We start from the raw sequence: 19,012 nt of genomic DNA on the forward strand, positions 1-19,012 counted from the left end.
GTCCAATTTTCCCAACACCATTTGTTGAAGAGACTATTTTCCATTGGACATTCTTTCCTGCTTTGTCAAAGATGAGTTGACCATAGAATTGAGGGTCCATTTCTGGGCTCTCTAATCTGTTCCATTGATCTATGTGTCTGTTTTTATGCCAGTACCATACTGTCTTTTTTTTTTTTTTTGAGAGAGAGAGAATGAGAGACAGAGAGCATGAGAGGGAGGAGGGTCAGAGGGAGAAGCAGACTCCCCGCTGAGCAGGGAGCCTGATGCGGGACTCGATCCCGGGACTCCAGGATCATGACCTGAGCCGAAGGCAGTCGCTTAACCAACTGAGCCACCCAGGCGCCCTACCATACTGTCTTGATGATTACAGCTTTGTAATAGAGCTTGAAGTCCGGAATTGTGATGCCACCAGCTTTTCTTTTCTTTTCAACGTTCCTCTGGCTATTCGGGATCTTTTCTGGTTCCATACAAATTTTAGGATTATTTGTTCTATTTCTTTGAAAAAAGTGGATGGTATTTTGATAGGGATTGCATTAAATGTGTAGATTGCTCTAGGTAGCATTGACATCTTCACAATATTTGTTCTGAGAATTACAGACCAATATCCTCCATAAGCATGGAACATTTACCATTTCTTTGTGTCTTCCTCAATTTCTTCCATGAGTATTTTATAGTTTTCTGAGTACAGATTCTTTGCCTCTTTGGTTAGATTTATTCCTAGGTATCTTTTGGTTTTGGGTGCAATTGTAAATGGGATCAACTCCTTAATTTCTCTTTCTTCTCTCTTGTTGTTGGTGTATAGGAATGCCACTGATTTCTGTGCATTGATTTTTTATCCTGCCACTTTACTGAATTCCTGTATGAGTTCTAGCAGTTTTGAGGTGAAGTCTTTGGGTTTTCCATATAAACTATCATATCATCTGCAAACAGTGAGAGTTTGACTTCTTCTTTGCCAATTTGGATGCCTTTTATTTCTTTTTGTTGTCTGATTGCTGTGGGTAGGACTTCTAATACTATGTTGAATAGCAGTGGTGATAGTGAACATCCCTGCCATGTTCCTGACCTTAGGAGGAAAGCTCTCAGTTTTTCCCCATTGAGAATGATATTCACTGTAGGTGTTTCATAGATGGCTTTTATGATATTGAGGTATGTACCCTCTATCCCTATACTCTGACGAGTTTTGATCAAGAAAGGATGCTGTACTTTGTCAAATGCTTTTTCTGCATCTATTGAGAGGATCATATGGTTCTTGTTCTTTCTTTTATTAGTGTATTGTATCACATTGATTGATTTGCAGATGTTGAACCAATCCTTCAGCCCAGGGATAAATCCCACTTGGTCATGGTGAATAATACTTTTAATGTACTGTTGAATCCTATTGGCTAGTATTTGGTGAGAATTTTTGCATCCATGTTCATCAAGGATATTGGTCTGTAATTCTCCTTTTTGATGGGGTCTTTTTCTGGTTTTGGGATCAAGGTAATGCTGGCCTCATAAAATGAGTTTGGAAGTTTTCCTTCCATTTCTATTTTTTGGAACAGTTTCAGAAGAATAGGTATTAATTCTTCTTTAAATGTTTGGTAGAATTCCCCTGGGAAGCCATCTGGCCCTAGGCTCTTGTTTGTTGGGAGATTTTTGATTACTGCTTCAATTTCCTTAGTGGTTATAGGTCTGTTCAGGTTTTCTATTTCTTCCTGGTTCAGTTTTGGTAGTTTATACATCTCTAGGAATGCATCCATTTCTTCCAGATTATCTAATTTGATGCCATATAGTTACTCATAATATGTTCTTAATAATTGTTTGTATTTCTTTGGTGTTGGTTGTGATGTCTCCTCTTTCATTCATGATTTTATTTATTTGGGTCATTTCTCTTTTCTTTTTGATAAGTCTGGCCAGGGGTTTATCAATCTTATTAATTCTTTCAAAGAATCAGCTCCTAGTGTCATTGATCTGTTCTACTGTTCTTTTGGTTTCTATTTCATTGATTTCTGCTCTGACCATTATTATTTCTCTTCCCCTGCTGGGTTTAGGCTTTATTTGCTGTTCTTTCTCCAGCTCCTTTAGGTGTAGGGTTAGGTTGTGTATTTGAGACCTTTCTTGTTTCTTGAGGAAGGCTTGTATTGCTATATACTTTCCTCTTAAGACTGCCTTTGCTGCATCCCAAAGATTTTGAACAGTTGTGTTTTCATTTTCATTTGTTTCCACGAATTTTTTTAATTCTTCTTTAATTTCCTGGTTGACCCATTCATTCTTTAGTAGGATGCTCTTTAGCCTCCATGTATTTGAGTTCTTTCCGACTTTCCTCTTGTGATTGAGTTCTAGTTTCAAAGCACTGTGGTCTGAAAATATCCAGGGAATGATTCCAATCTTTTGGTACCAGTTGAGACCTGATTTGTGACCTAGGATGTGACCTATTCTGGAGAATGTTCCATGGGTACTAGAGAAGAATGTGTATTCTGTTGCTTTGGGATGGAATGTTCTGAATATATCTGTGAACTCCATTTGGTCCAGTATGTCATTTAAAGTCTTTATTTCCTTGTTGATCTTTTGCTTAGGTGATCTGTTCATTTCAGTGAGGGATGTGTTAAAGTCCCCCACTATTATTGTATTGTTGTCGATGTGTTTCTTTGTTTTTGTTATTAATTGGCTTATATAATTGGCTGCTTCCATGTTAGGGGCATAGATATTTACAATTGTTAGATCTTCTTGTTGGATAGACCCTTTAAGTATGATATATGTACTTCCTCATCTCTTATTACAGTCTTTGGTTTAAAATCTAATTTGTCTGATATAAGGATTGCCACCCCAGCTTTCTTTTGGTGTCCATTAGCATGGTAAATGGTTTTCCACCCACTCACTTTCAATCTGGGGGTGTCTTTGGGTCTAAAATGAGTCTCTTGTTGACAGTTTATCAATGGGTCTTGGTTTTTTATCCAATCTGATAGCCTGTGTCTTTTGATTGGGGCATTTAGCCCATTTACATTCAGAGTAACTATTGAAAGATATGAATTTAGTGCCATGTATTGCCTGTAAGGTGATTGTTACTGTATATTGTCTGTGTTCCTTTCTGGTCTATGTTACTTTTAGGCTCTCTCTTTCTTAGAGGACCCCTTTTAATATTTCTTGTAGGGCTGGTTTCATGTTTGCAAATTCCTTTAATTTTTGTTTGTCCTGGAAGCTTTTTATCTCTCCTTCTATTTTCAGTGACAGCCTAGCTGAATATAGTATTCTTGGCTGCATATTTTTCTCATTTGGTGCTCTGAATATATCATGCCAGTCCTTTCTGGCCTGCCAGGTCTCTGTGGATAGGTCTGTTGCCAATCTAATATTTCTACCATTGTAGGTTACATATCTCTTCTCCCGAGCTGCTTTCAGGATTTTCTCTTTGTCTCTGAGACTCGTAAGTTTTACTATTAGATGTCGGGGTGTTGACCTATTTTTATTGATTTTGAGGGGGGTTCTCTGTGCCTCCTGGATTTTGATGCCTGTTTCCTTCCACAAATTAGGGAAGCTCTCTGCTATAATTTGCTCCCATATACCTTCTGCCCCTCTCTCTCTTTCTTCTTCTTCTGGGATCCCAATTATTCTAATATTGTTTCATCTTATGGTATCACTTATCTCTCAAATTCTGCCCTTGTGATCCAGGTAGTTGTTTATCTCTCTTTTTCTCAACTTCTTTATTTTCCATCATTTGGTCTTCTATATCACAAATTCTCTCTTCTGCCTCATTTATCCTAGCAGTTAGAGCCTCCATTATTTATTGCACCTCATTAATAGCCTTTTTGATTTCAATTTGGTTAGATTTTAGTTCTTTTATTTCTCCAGAAAGGGTTTCTCTAATATCTTCCATGCTTTTTTCAAGCCCAGCTAGTATCTTTAAAATCATCATTCTGAACTCTAGTTCTGACATCTTACTAATGTCTGTATTGATTATGTCCCTGACAGTCGGTACTGCCTTTTGTTCTTTTTTTTGAGATGATTTTTTCCATCTTGTCATTTTGTCCGGAGGAGATTAGATGAATGAGAGAACGAAATGCTAACAGGGTAACAACGACCCCAGAAAAATGTACACTAAACAAATCAGAAGAGACCTGAAAATGGGGGAAAAGAAAGGGAAAGAAAGAAAAAAGAAAAAGAAAGAAAAAGAAAAAGATTAAAAAAAAACAGAATATGATCAAATATGATCAGGCTGGTGCATAGATCAGTGCCACACACTAGATTTTGGGTGTATTTTGGTCTGTTAGAAGAAAGTGCCTCCCAAAATTTTAAAGAAAGAAAAACTTATATATGTACAAAAATAAGGGTAAATACGATGAAGGGATGGAATATGACTGTAAAGATGAAAATTATAAAAGATTTTATAAAAGGAGTTGATAAGAAGTTGGTTGAAAAAAGGAAGAAGGGGATTTTTAAAAAAAGGGGGGGAGAGAATGTGATCAGGCAGGAGACTAGAGCAAAGCCATGCACTAGAGATTTAGGGTATATTTTGATCTATTAGAAGAAACTGTATCCCAAAATTTTAAAGAGAGAACAACTTATATATATATACCAAAAATAAGGCTAGCTACTATGAAGGTATAGACTATGACTCTTCCAGAAAGTGGTTGCTTTTCTGTCCAGAGAGTTGCTGCTATTCTTTTCTTCAATCTCCTGTTGAGTTCGTAGGTGTTCAGCATGGTTTGATCCCTATGTCGTTGAATTCCTGGGGCCATATGAAATTTAGGTCTCCTACTCCTCCACCATCTTGCTCCTCTTCTACATATCTCTTTAAAATTGCCTTTGAAAATCCCACTTACTCAGTTCACAGATGATTTTTGTGATACTAGCTCAATAACACAAACATTTTTAGAGCACTGCTCACATGGGTGCACATTTTAAATTCTAACCACATGTTCTTTTCAGGGACCACGTTTTCTTTTAGAAGGCTAGAACTAGGAAAATTCTATACAAACATTTCAATAACAGAATGTATTTTTAAGAACCACTTCTCTTATACTTTTGGGACTTCCTTTTTCTCTCCTATTCCATAGACTCCTCCCACCATAACATTCATCCTTCTTCCACTTCCCACCCAAATCAACTCAATCAACTATATTAAAAAAGAAATCTATGGCTAGATTTGTCCAGAGGAGAGAGGCCCCTGCTCCTCTCCAAAGGGCAGATACTAACTCTACTCACCTTCATTGTTAAGCTACCAAGAGTTCCATTACCTTTAGTGCCAAAAACACAAACACAGTCATGGCGACATATAGAACTTTATGTCTAACATACAGAAACTTAAAAGTAGCACAGAGGACCACAGGGGAAGGGAGGGAAACCTGAATGGGAAGAAATCAGAGAGGGAGACAAACCATGAGAGACTCTGGGCCCCGGGAACCAAACTGAGGGTTACAGAAGGGAGGGAGTGGGGGGAGGGGTAGCAGGGTGATGAGTATTAAGGAGGGCACGTGTTGTGATGAGCAGTGGGTGTTATATGCAACTAATGAATTGTTGAACACTACATCAAAAACTAATGATGTACTATATGTTGGCTAATTGAACATAATAAAACATAATAATTAATTAACATGTAAAAAACCAAATTATTCTACCTTCAATTCCTCTTCTCACTTGTTTCATGTTTTTAGCATTATGCTCCCTATGATGTTAACTTCTATACTACCTGTTGCATAATTAGCACTCAGAATATGGATGTGTCATATATTTTTTATTTTAAAAAGAAGTATTTAATATGTGTATACTCAAAAATTATTGAATTGAACAGTTGCTAAAAGGAGTATATTTTTCCATGATTGTTTCAATTTCCATAAACCCTTGTATTGCATTTTTTTCTATTGCAAAAAATGTATTCTGCAAAGAACAATACTATTTTAAGATATATATTCCTATAATATTTGCATTATAATAAGCTTATTTAACAGCTCAATTTACACTGATTTTTTTTAAAAAGTATTAAAGACATTTCCCTCTGTTTAATAGCTATTTAGAAATATTAGAAAAGGTGGAATATCAGGAACACTTCCTTCCATATTAAAGCATTGTTTTAGGTGGCATAAGGAGATGCATTGTTTTCACCCTAAAATATTTTCACTTTAGAAAAAGCAACTATGATATGATGAAATCATCATTTCAGCACTGCCTCTAGCTTCCATTCTACACAGCATCAAGTACAGATTCTGTTTGTATTTCCCTATAGCTTTTTATGTGATTGCCAGGAGCAAGATAAAAATGTATCTTGCAAAGCATGTTTTATTTCAGGTGCTGGGAAAAAAGTGAATGCAGTCATTTTCACTAGAAATATTTTCAAATAAATTTGGAATAGAAAGCAACTAACATCTCCAAACTATGCACATACAAAAAAAGTATCAGATACTTAGGTCCCTAGCTAGAGATTATCACTAGAACGTAGCTTTAATTTAAAATAAATTACTTTCATTCATTTAATACTCACAAATATTTTGTTTATAAAACTATTATTAAAACCCAGGCACTATGCTAACATAGGAATTACAAAATTTAAGACTTAGTTCTGCTTTCAAAGGAATCAAGGTGCAGCGGGAAAGGAGGGCATGTAAGAAAACAAATTATAACCCATATGGCTGCAAGAGAAGAGAGATGTCCAAAGCACATGGAGAAAGCACAGTGGATAACCACAGGAACCTCCCTCATGTCAAAGTTCTAAGGAGGCACCAGTGATTATAACTTCCAGCAGGTCTCCAGGTAGACAAATCCATGAAGAGGTGAAAAAAATATTGCAGGCAAATGAAACAGCAATTTGTAAAGGCAGGAAAAAGCAAAGTATATATAAACAACTGAAATTAGGGCAACGTGGTTGAAGTTAAAAAGTACAACAATGGGAGGATGTGGTGGTGTTATGAAATGAGGCTGGAAAGGTTGGAAATGACACCAGATCATGAAAGGCATTGCATTTCAAAGGATTCATCCCATAGGTGATAAATAGTCTTGAAGAACTGTGAATATAGAAATTACACCATCAGTTTGTGTAAGTATGTCTATGTTTTAGAAATATCACCTTGGAGGCAGTACAGAAGATGGGTTGGGGGAGTGTGGGGGGTGACAAGACAATGTGCAGGGTGAGTCACATCCGAAGATATTCTAGTTATCCAGGAGTCAGAAGTTAGAGATGTTTAGAAGATCGAATTGAAAGGGCTTGTGATTGCTTGTGAGGGCAGAAATGAAGGGGGGAGGGGATGAAATAATTCAGGTTTATTTGTTGGGCAACTGGACAGAATGCAGATCTAGAAGCATTTGGGTATGAGTGTGTATGCATGTGCACACTTATTTTGGAGGATGTGGGAATAACACATGACATTATATTAAAATGTGGTTCAGTGGTTTCATGATTTCTATTTCTTTTTTGTTTTCTACAGTGTATATGGTTTTGATAGTTTGAAAGCTCCAAGTTAAATATATCCTATGCCAAGAGGCATTTCCTCATCATTTCATCCTGTATCTGTGATAGCCTATACACGTAGTAACGTAGAACCACCTGTGTATGGTAAAGTTCTTATTTCTTCCAATCCCTCACATCACTCTGTTGTTTCACCTAATTTTTTTTTACCAGCCATTTTCATTACTGCCAAGTCTAATCTTTAAACTCTTGCAAAATATTAGCTTCAAATTCCTCTCTTCCAGATTTCTTCTGATTTTCCTTTTTTTAATAATTCAGTATTAATTAAGAGAATAGAAATCTTCTCTTGACCTCTGATATTCAAACTTTCAGCTACACGTAACACTAACAGATCTCTTTTCTTTATCTCAACATGTAGAGGCTTCCTCCAAACATTTTTCCCTTGCCTGCCCATTTTGTTATGTGTTTCTTTTGGGAATGTCTTTTCTCTCTGCTCCTCAATCTCTTTACCCACAAGAATATGCACAAACTTTTAATTTCAAATTTAGTCAGTGCTGAGTCTGGTTTTTATTCAAACATTTATCCTGTATGATACAATATTGAATACCTCAGACCCAAATTTTCTGCTACATTTTAAAAGGATAACACCTACTCATCGGGTGTTGAGTCAATTAAAGGAAACACAACATATGTAAAGCACTTAGTATAGTGCCTGGCAAATAGTAGGGATGTCATTTATGATAGTTTTGTTACAATTACTGTCACAAATATTACTGTGCATTTCAAGTCAAATAAATAGGGAAACTTAAGTTTACTCTTTTAGATATTGTTTAAACTGGCATCCTTAAGAAAGAAATTTTCATTTCCATTTGGAGATTAACATTGGTTTGGGTTTGCTTAAAATGAGTGACATATTATACTTCTCCAAATAGTGAAAACACTTGTAAAAACAAAACTGTAATGGGTTAATTTGAACCAGTTTTCTAATTCCCATGAGTACGTTTATTATGTTTTTATTTCTCATAATCATATGGTCATAGAAAGAACAAATGAGTGCTAACCAAATTAATGGTACTCATAAAAATTGTTAATTTGATGATGTGCTGATTTTATTATTAATGGTTTTTAATAAAATACTCCCCAATGGATAGTAACTCCTAGTACATAATCTTATAAAAATAATGATTTGAAATTATGTGGTACCCTCAAATTCAACAAAATAGTTCTGTGGAATTCATGTTTCATATATGTTTGGGTGTACAACAAAGAAAGTGTTGATCCATTGCCTACAGCCAATCATATTAATAAATGTCAAAGACAAAATGAAACTATTTCTCATATTTTCATTCTATTTCCTATACGAAGAAGAATTCTTCATTTTAAAAAGTGGAATGGTAAGCATTAATAAAAAGTAATGGAAGTTCTTAACAATAAGGATATTAAAAGAAAACAGGCTGTTGGTTTACAATGTAGTCTCTGACCAGGACAAGTGATGTCATGGTAAATTACCAAAGTCTCAGGGAAATTCACAGGTAAGATAGAGATTCTTAGCAGTGGTCCAGCTAAGGAAACTATAGAACAAGAAAATCACTATAAATCTTGAAGACGAGCAATTACAATAAGAATTTTTCTCCATGAGGGGCGCCTGGGTGGCTCAGTCGTTAAGCATCTGCCTTTGGCTCAGGTCATGGTCCCAGGATCCTGGGATCGAGTCCCACATCGGGCTCCCTGCTCTGTGGGAAACCTGCTTCTCCCTCTCCCACTCCCCCTGCTTGTGTTCCTGCTCTCGCTGTGTCTCTCTCTGTCAAATAAATAAAATCTTAAAAAAAAAAAAGAATTATTCTCCATGAAATTGAAATAAACATTGATATATTCTATAATGTTGCATTCAGAGAATGGTTGTTGAGTTCTTGAAAGAAAAACCTGTGTATTCTCACTAAGGGCAAGTCATTGCTTACTAGTTTTTTTCTGTTTTTAAAATAAGATAAAAGCTGGTCATTCAGGGAAATTCTAGCAATATTGTTTCATATTATCTCTAAATTTTAGCATGGAACTTAAGAACTCTAGCTATAACTTCTGAATAATATGAAATATCATATTTGGTCCCAACCCTCTCTTTTCTTATACCAGTTACACCCATAGAAGTAATCATTAGTGATTTTTTAAAAATATTTTATTTATTTATTTGAGATAGAGAGTGGGAGAGAGAGAGAGAGCATGAGCTGGGGGGCAGAGGGAGAGGGAGAAGCAGACTCCCCGCTGAGCAGGGAGCCAGACGTGGGGCTCAATCCCAGGACCCTGAGATCATGACCTGAGCTGAAAACAGATGCTTAACTGACTGAGCCACCCAGGCGCCCCTCATTAGTGATTTCTATGCTTAAATAAACTTAGTTACCTCCATTTTCTCTAAATGATATGTTAATATTATTATTTCTTGATTTATCAAGAGTAGGCATTATTTATTGCTTGTTATACCATGACTTCAAAAATTTAGCTTCCTTAAAAATCTGCTTCATTCTCACCTCTTCTCAATAGTTATAATACTACTTTTCTCTTTATGATTTTAAAGAATATACTTTAAACCAGGTATTGACACACTGTGGTCTGTAGACCAAATCCAAATTGCCACTTTTTAAAAATTCAGATTTGTATTTGAATTCTAGCTAGTTAACATATAGCATAATATTGGTTTCAGGAATAGAATTTAGTGATTCATCACTTACATATAACACCCAGTGCTCATCACAACAAATGCCCTTCTTAATACCCATCACCCATTTAACCCATTCCCTGCCCACCTCCCTTCTGGCTACCTTCAGTTTGTTCTCTATTATTAAGATTCTCACCACTTTTCTTTATGGTCATCTGTGGTTGCTTTCATAACACAATACCCAATGAATAGTTGCAAGAGACCATATGACCTACAAAGTCTATTTACTATGCCCCCTAAAGAAAACAAAATTGCCAATCCATGGTTTAAACCTATTTGTTTATTTCTCATAGACACTATGAACTGAACTCCTTTATTGTTAGAGAAGTATATCAACATCCATAATCATTCCTTTACCTCCCATCCCTCCTCTACCCACCAACTTGTATGAGCTATACTTCGACATTTACATTTTCAAGATGATGATATTTAAATTTGATTCTGCCATTATGAAAAAGCTTCCACGTTTTATCAGTGAATTGAGCCTAAAAATTGAAAATCAAAGTTTTCACATTACTGTGATCATGTGCATAGTGCTCCATGCATATCTTAGTAATTTACTTCAACTAGATTTCTACTCTGCTCCTCAAGAAAGCATGCTCAAATAGATTCTCTTACCACACCCCAACACCTGGTCAAATATGTCACTTATTTTAAATTTAGTCCATGAGTGCAGTAGGTAGAATTCTATGATGGCCCCCCGTATCTTCATATCCTGGTGTACAGACCTTGCATAATCCCCACAGTGTGAATATGATGGATTCTAGTCCTGTGAATAGGTTATGTTATATGGCATGTGACTGAAAGAAAGGGAAATTGCTTGTGTAAACCTAACTTTATCACATGAGCCCTTTAAATCTGGGTACTAATTTCAGATACAGAAGAAGCAGATTATGAAGTCAGAGAAATGCAATCCTGCTGATCTGGAAAAAAGGAAACAGCTACATTGTGAAATGCAGGGAGGATATGCTGTAGGAATTGACATAGTCTCCTGTTGACAGCTAGCAAGACAACAGGGACCTCAGTCCTACAGGCACAGGAAACAAATCCAGCCAAAGTCCTGAATGAGCTTAGAAGAGGATTCTTTCCCACATCCTTCAGATAAAAACTTAGTCCTGCCAACACCTGACACTTTGATCTCAGCCTCATGAGACCCTGAGCAGAGAACCCATTCACACTGTGCCAGGCTTCTGACCTAGCTGACTGTGAGATAATAAATGTTGAGCTAATAAGTTGCTATTGTTTTAAGCAGCTAAACTTGTGATAACTTGTTAGATGGCAATAGAAAATGAAAACAACCTCTCTCAACTGAATTTTGAGAGTCAATAAATCCCCAAGGACAGTCAGGATTTTTTCTGTATCATTTTGAGGTAGTTTTACAACATGCCTACACACACTGTAACACTCCTACAAAATGTGTAGTTTAATTCTCTCTATTTGAATATGGCTGATGACTTACTTTTAATGGATAGGATATAAATAGAATAAGTGATGCTGTGTAACATCCTAGGCTAGGTTGAGAAGTGATAAATGCCCCAAACTGGAAGCATCCAAGATGTTCTTCAGTAGTATAATGAATAAACAAATTGTTTTAGATTGACACTACAGAATTTTATTCAGTGATCAAAAGAAACAAGCTATGAATCCACACAACATAGATGAATCTTAAACGTTTGCAAATTCCTAAGTGAAAAAAATCAGTCTTATAAGACTGCATGCTCATGATTGCATCATATGACATTCTGGAAAAGGAAAAACTATAGAGATGGAAAACAGATCCATGGTTCCAGGGCTTGGAGTTGGGGGCAGAGGCAGTGTGTGACTAGGACTAGGTAAAGGACACAAGATACTTTAGAGCTGCGAAACTATTCTTGTGAGACTGCTTGACACTATTCATTTGTCAAACTCTTAGATCTTTACAGCATAAAGAGTAAATATCAGGGGTGCCTGGATGGCTCAGTCATTAAGCGTCTGCCTTCGGCTCAGGTCATGATCCCAGGGTCCTGGGATCGAGCCCCACATCGGGCTCCCTGCTCTGCGGGAAGCCTGCTTCTCCCTCTTCTACTCCCCCTGCTTGTGTTCCCTCTCTCTGTGTGTCTTTCTCTGTCAAATAAATAAATAAAATCTTTAAAAAAGAGTAAATATCAAATATACGCAATTTTTAAAAAATTCAACAAGGAAGGCAAGGGATCCCAGAATTGAATGCAGACTGTGACAAAAGAATCTAATACAAATATATGATGTAACCTTCAGGGTGGAGAAAAAGGAGTCTTGATCTAAATAACGTGGGAAATAACTGGACAATGTAAGACTAAAGACAAAGGAACTATATGTAAGTGTTGTACTCTGGTTCGTAAAGTGTTTCTCATGGGAGTATAGGTTAACAGCTCTGAAAGCACTGCACATGTATACTCAAACAATAAGTAAATAGATGGTAGATGGTAAGAGTCAGGATTCTCAAGAGGAGGGAGTGGGAAGTTACAGATAAACAAGAGGAGAAGGCTAGAATGAATAATGAGATATTTGACTACAATTAGAGATATCAGTCTGAACTCAATTTTAGCTTAGTATAAACACAGATGGATATATGAACACTTCAAGATATGTATATGTGCATGTATTAGTATACATACATGTAGTTCTTTGCTCTAGCTGCTGAGAGGACCTAAAAGCAATGAGCATCCACAGAGTCCAGATCTTAGTTTCTAACACCATTCTCCAATGAAAGTAAGCAAGGTTCTTTTGAGAAACAGCTGATTCTAGGGCTAGGGCAGGAAATATAAGATGAGCCTAGAGTATCTTGTAGTATCAGAAAGAATGTGGAAACAACTGAAAGAACTCTTAATAGTCAAAGCTGAAACAATTTGAACAATAAAATAAATAATGCAGTATTGAATTATAACCCAAAGTATAAAATAAATATTCATGAGTTCAGACTGAAATGATTGAAAATTAAATGGGAACAAAGAGACAAATCTTCCACACAGAAGAATTCCAAAAATTTATATAGTTACTGTTCCCTCAAGAGGGTAGAGCATAACTTCTCATTCTTCATGTATGGACTGCGCTTAGTGACTTGCTTCCAAATAATATAGAAAGGAGGGAAATAAAACACCTTTATAGTAGAGCAACCGGACACACAGTACCTTAGCCAGGTGAACGAAGCTAACCTCATCAGTGATAAGTCAAGTTCCCTTGCTATGTTGTACTGAGAATGGCATTTCATCTCAGTAATCTTCCACCTCAAGCAAAGATAATCCCAGTCCTACTATGAGAAAAACATCAACCAAATTTAAATTGAAGGTCATACCTGGCCAGTAATCCTCAAAAGATATTAAGGAAAATGAATGAAATCTGAATAAAGTATGGAGTTTTTTAATCGTATGTCAATATTGTTTGGTGAGTTATGACAAATGTAACAGATCAATGCAAGATGTTAATATGGGAGACTGGCTGCAGGGTATATGGGGGATTTCCTTACTATCTTTGCAACTTTTATGTAAATCTACATGTTGGAATAAAGCATTCACTGGAAAAAAACCGATAAGAGTTTCTGCATCTCTTTCTCAAGGCATGCCTTGGGAACCCTGCACTACCATGGAAACCTAATCATCCCAAAGCCCCTCTGCTGGAAGGATAAAGTGGAAAGATAGAGGCAGAGAGAGAGGCCCCAGGAGACTCAACTGTTTCAGCCCAGCTGTTTGTCTTCCCAGTTTTTTTGGACATGTGAGTGGATGAACTTTCAAATGAGTACAGTTCTGGTCTTTGAGCAGCTCCCATAGGTAAGTAGAACAGAGATGAGCTAAGCCCTGCCCAGACTCAGATTTGTGAGTAAATCAATGTTGCAGTTGTTCAAAGCTACTAAGTTTTGAGGTGGTTTATCATGTATCATTAGATGCATGGAACATTCATACTTGTTAAAATTTTACAACGGTACATCTAAAAAAGATTTTTAAAATCATTATTAATTTTGCTTAATATTTGTCAAGCTTTTTTAGTTTGAACACATCTCCCTTAGCTCTGGAGATAATCTAGCATTTTTAAAAAATAATTTCTCTCCAAACTTCCTCTGTGCTTCCTTCTCAGAGCTCTAATTAGTTCAATACAATTTTAAATAGATACTGTATAATTATCTTTTCTCTCATATTTCCCATAATTATGTGTTCTTAATATATGTTCGAGGAATTTCTTTGACTTTATCTTTTTCTAACTTTATCTTCCTTATCTTTTGTCAGAAGTATTTTAAACGATTATTTTTTTTCCTGTGATTCTTACTTCGACAATTCATGATATTATTTTATTTTATGAATGATATATGTGTATATATTATACACACATATACATAAATCTTTCTAAGGATAAATTACCTTTCCATTTCTTGCCTTACCTCTGTTTCTTTTCATATTTCAAAATGATGCAGTACAATGGTTGGTTGATACCACTCTGTTCAAAATGGGTTTTATTAACAAACAGCTTTTGCCAAATGGTAAACAGAACTGGGTGTCAGTCATTGTGCCTGGACTTCCCTAAAATGCCAAAATACACCAGTTTCTCCATTTCTTTCTGGGCAGATAAATTTGCTTAGATAATAAATGTCCTTTGTTTATTTTGTTATGTGCATTTGCTTGGGAGTTACCTCCCAGTTTCTGGGTAAGGAATAGGGAGGATGACTGCAAGTACAGGAACACAATCATTCTTTCTCTTTCACTCTGTCTTCTCCCTCCAACCCTCTGAAGTTATTTGCCTTGTTGTCAGGGGCAGCTTTATCTCTTCCTTGGCTTCAGCCCCCCTCAGGGTTCATTGGCCCATCTGTTTTCCATCTTCCAGAGGTGTTTTAGAAAACTTGCTCTGCTGATATCCCACTTTCTATTATGTTTATGGTTGTAAGATTATATCACTATAATCCTATAATGTAGGACTATATATTTAACATCATTTTAATGGGTACCAAGGGTAAGAGATAAAAGTATTTGCTCTTAAATTGGAAGTTAAAAACTTTATTAATGACCTAGGAAAGGATATTAATGAGAGACAATTCAAATGTTCATAGTGCATAAATTGAAAGGGAGAGATGAATAAAAAAACAAATTCTAAAGGCTAAAATCGTTGCTAAGTATTATCATTATTATTAATTATTATTAAAACTTCTATTATTATCATCACTATTATTATTCCAGGTACCCTGCTGCAAGTTTTACATAAATGTTTGGCTCGTAAAACAATCTAACCACTTCTCACCGTATCCTCTGCTGGCATTCCTAGCCTACGTCACTATCATTTCTCACCTGGATTTTGGCAAATGCCCAGTCAGTGCTTCCATGCTTTCTCCACAGTCCAGTTACCACAGGGTTATCAAAATGATCTTTTAAAAATAAACATCGTATCATACCGTTGCCTTCCTTAAAATACTCCAGTCATCTTGCAAATCCCTTAGAATAAAACTAAAGTCTTATGATGAGCTGTAAGCCAAATAAAACCTGGTCCTTCCCTAAATCTTTATTTCATTCCATATTTCTCTTTATTTTTACTCTCTGTGCTCCACATACATGACCTTCTGCTCTAAAGATACATACTCAGAATTGTTATGTAGGTCAGATTAGATAAATATAAATACATCTTTCAAATAATATTAAACAAGTGTCATTTACTAGTAATTACATCCTTAGCTTAGAAGGGTTTTGGGGTGTATATGTGCATGCATGTGTGTGTGCGTGTGTGTGTGTGTGTTGGCCAGTTGGTTTTTAGCAAGTGTGCCCACATATTTCAATTGTCCGTGTCTGCATTTTCCTGAGAGCAGTTATTCATTGCACTTGTGGCTTATCAAGGGCATAACAGAGGCTAAATTAACCAAGCCATAAGTTAGCCTAGAGCTGTCTCCTGGTTTATTCTCTGCATCAGTTTAGCTAGGAATCTTCTGAAGAATATTTTCCAGATATCACTAGCACTACAATTTCTCTATATAAAAGAGAAAGTATCAGTTGTTAGGTCAACAATCCAAGGTACTAGAGGGAAAGGAGTTTAAAGTGGCATAATTAAGCAGATTTAAGTAGAAAATGCCAATCTAGATGTATCCTTACTTACTGCCCATTCAAGGAGATATAGAAGAAACTGAAGGAATGTAAGTGAATTCAGTTTTTACGTTTTGTTTCTTTATCACTGCATTTCTTTTTTGACAGTTTTCCAGTTAAACCTTTCTGTGCCTTTACTTGATTTGTGCAAAATCCCCAGAAAAGAGCATCCCTTTGTATTTCATTAGGTCATTGTATGGCTTAGTCATCCCTGAGGATGGGGGTGAAAGTGTCCATGGTATTCACAAGACCACACTTCATCTCCTTTATACATTTACTCATAGTACTAATTTCATTCCAGTGCATTTTAGTTAAATCAAGGAACAGAATCATTTAGTGGGGCCATTATTATGGCTGTGGGCCATATGCTGGCATTAGAAACTACATTTCCCCATTTTCATCTAACTAGGTTGACATAAGACATTATTTTTAATGATCAGTGACTACTCTGAATGTTTATAGTTACTTGCTTAGAAATGGCATATTCTCTACTTAACAACTAGGCAAATGATGATAATGGTGCTTTGGTCTATGTCCAGCTAGGAAAGTAGAAACCATTTAAAACAGAGAGAATTTAATGTAGCAAATTTATGACAGGACTAATAAGTCAGTTTGGTGAGGCAACACAGAGATTAGCAATATCAAGAAACCCCCACTCCTATAGGCTAGAAGAAATAAAAGATTTTACTGAAGTCCAGGAGCTGGAATTACCCAAAAGAAGTTGGAATAGTCTTAAAAAAAAAAAGTTGGAATGGTGATAAACTTTTTTTTCCCCTAATAGTAGCTGGAGTCAGAGAGAAAATATAGCTTTTGGAAATGCTGCCTGAGACAGGAAAGTAAGGGAAGAAATACCCTAGCTTCTCCTTTTCTGCCATCTGCCAATCTCCTACCAGTAACTTCTGTTGGGCAAACACAAGAAAAGCTAGCTGAATCAGGAGGCTGGGAGGCACAGTTTGTAACATTCTGTGACACAGAGCTTAGCATAGGAAGGCAGAGAATGGATCTGAAAGCAAGCAAGACCAGGAGTGGCAAAAATTATTTTTCATATGGATCCATCAAATGTATTTATTCAAAATTTAATTATATATCCATGCTGAAGTGGGCAGGTTCTTATAAAAATGTATTTTTAAGAACTTTATTGTTAAAGGAGAGCTATAAACTAAAATCTTAGCAGGAAAATTTAACATTTAGTTTTATCACAAGGAGGAATACCCAAGGCAGGCAAAACTGTTGTATTTATGAACTCATTCAGGTTCCTATCCTTCTCCTTTTGCTTATCAAAGCATTAGCTTTATGAATACTGTTTACTGAGGGTCTGACACATGCCTAGCTCTGTGCTAAGCACAATCTCTAAAATAATCTTATGATTTAAGTACTCTTTGTTTTTCCATGCATTTATTCAATTATTTATCCAATGTTTATTGAGTGCCTACGTTGGGCTAAGTGCCAAGAATCCTGATATTGCCATTTTACAGTAAGGACACACAGATTTTAAAGGTTATGCACATTTCAAAGAAGGGGAAACTGAGTTTTAGGAAGTTTAAGGAAGTTACCCAAGATCACAAAATCTAGTACATGTAGCCTTGCAATTCCAGTATAAAAATTCTGACTTCAGCATCAACAGATTTAACTAATATATGGTCTGAGTCTCCTGCTGTTTATGCTTTCTCTCTTCCTCTTGTTATGAACCCTGTCCTTGGGCCAGTGGATTGAACATAAAATCTATGCCTAATCATCTTGGTCAATCATGATAAAGCATAATCCAGATAATAGTTATTGGCCCATAGAGAGTGTATGTGACTCAAATCAAGTAAATTATATTACTTCTCTGGGATTAATATATGAATAAAAAAAAACAAATCACTCTCTTTCATGAGTGTTGTAGGCTGAGGTTACTAGAGGTTGGGAAGACCAGTCTGCATAAGAGCATGGGACAATATTCAAATAAAATGAGAGATAAATGCATAGAGAGAAAACAAGAGGGTAGGTGGAGAGCAAAAAAGAAAGTCTCCTGGTAGCACTGAATCCCCAATTCCAGTCCCTGGGGTGCTTGTAAGTCTTTTTTTCTCTTCTTTTTCTTTTTTGTTCCTAAAGAGCCTGTATGACAAAAAAAAAAAAAATCCTTTTTATTTTTTTATGGTATTTTTAATTGGATCTTCTACAATGCAGGGAATCATGACTGATTTTGTCATTCAATATTATTTATATTTGTATAAGACATAAAGTCTTAAGCAAATGACTCTCCAATGTGGGAAATCTAAAGGTATACCCTGGTGTGAGAGGACTTGCTTCACACCACATATCATCTGTTTGCACGCTCTTCCAAGAGATTTTCTATTGTTTAGGTCTCGCTTACTTCAGAGTCCAAATCTCTGGACGAGGAGCCTCACAATGGGCATTCTAGGCTGCTTTATTTGGCTGATATAATCTATTGAACTGGGATGGCTTTAGGTGAGGTGGGAACACTTAGTTATTCACAGTTTCTACCATTACTTGTTGTTGTTGTTGTTTTTTTACACCTTGCCTACATGACTTCCTCCTGGCTCTGAAGACATTTACATTTATAATTCCTGTATTATAAATTTCCTTGACCTCCCTTTCATCAAAAAGTGATTCATTTCTTATTTATCATTTTATAATTTGATAACTCCTCTTTACATGACTGGTTGCCATGGAGGGAAGAAAGCTTAAATTTTATCATAATAATTAGCAAATCTGATGACCTAGAAGAAACTACATAATTGATAAAGTTAAGTGGCATATTACCAATACAATGGATTATAATCCCAAAGTCAAATGACTTAAACATATATAAAACTGACTTAGCAACTATAGTTTTAAAACTAATTGGATATTGGACAT

The sequence above is a fragment of the Neomonachus schauinslandi genome, chromosome 8, assembly GCF_002201575.2.
Source record: "Neomonachus schauinslandi chromosome 8, ASM220157v2, whole genome shotgun sequence".
NCBI lineage: Eukaryota > Metazoa > Chordata > Mammalia > Carnivora > Phocidae > Neomonachus > Neomonachus schauinslandi.